Genomic DNA, 778 nt, shown 5'->3' on the forward strand with positions numbered 1-778 from the left:
GTCGCCACCTCATCGCAGGGCCAACACAGATAGACAGACAACATTCACACTCACATTCACACACTAGGGCCAATTTAGTGTTGCCAATCAGCCTATCCCCAGGTGCATGTCTTTGGAGGTGGGAGGAAGCCGGAGTACCCGGAGGGAACCCACACAGTCACGGGGAGAACATGCAAACTCCACACAGAAAGATCCCGAGGCCGGGATTGAACTCACGACTACTCAGGACCTTCGTATTGTGAGGCAGACGCACTAACCCCTCTTCCACCGTGCTGCCCTGTACAGTAATCTATTTATTTATATCTGCACCTTATTGCTCTTTTACCCTGCACTACAACGAGCTAATGCAACAAAATGTTGTTCTTGTCTGTACTGTAAAGTTCAAATTTTAATGACAATTAATAAAGGGAAGTCTAAGTCTTTTAATTTTTTGCAGCTCCAGACAGATTTTTTGTTTTTGTATTTTTGGTCCAATATGGCTCTTTCAACATTTTGGGTTGCCGACCCCTGCCCTAATGAATGAAGTGATATATAAAATATATATGGCAAAATATGATGAAACTTTTAGCTTTTACAACATTGCACACTATTAAAACACTCATTAACATAAAATCCCACTGTCAATCAATACATGATATTTGGCTAGAATATTTGATATAGTACCTCCGATGACCGTTGTGCTGTTGAGCAAGGCATCTTACCTTCAACTGAGAGATTCACTTTTTTTTCTTCCTTTTTTTTTTTAACTTGTAAGTTAATAGCAGACATTCTAAATGAA

The sequence above is a fragment of the Nerophis lumbriciformis genome, linkage group LG02 (genome assembly GCF_033978685.3).
Source record: "Nerophis lumbriciformis linkage group LG02, RoL_Nlum_v2.1, whole genome shotgun sequence".
In the NCBI taxonomy this organism is placed as follows: domain Eukaryota; kingdom Metazoa; phylum Chordata; class Actinopteri; order Syngnathiformes; family Syngnathidae; genus Nerophis; species Nerophis lumbriciformis.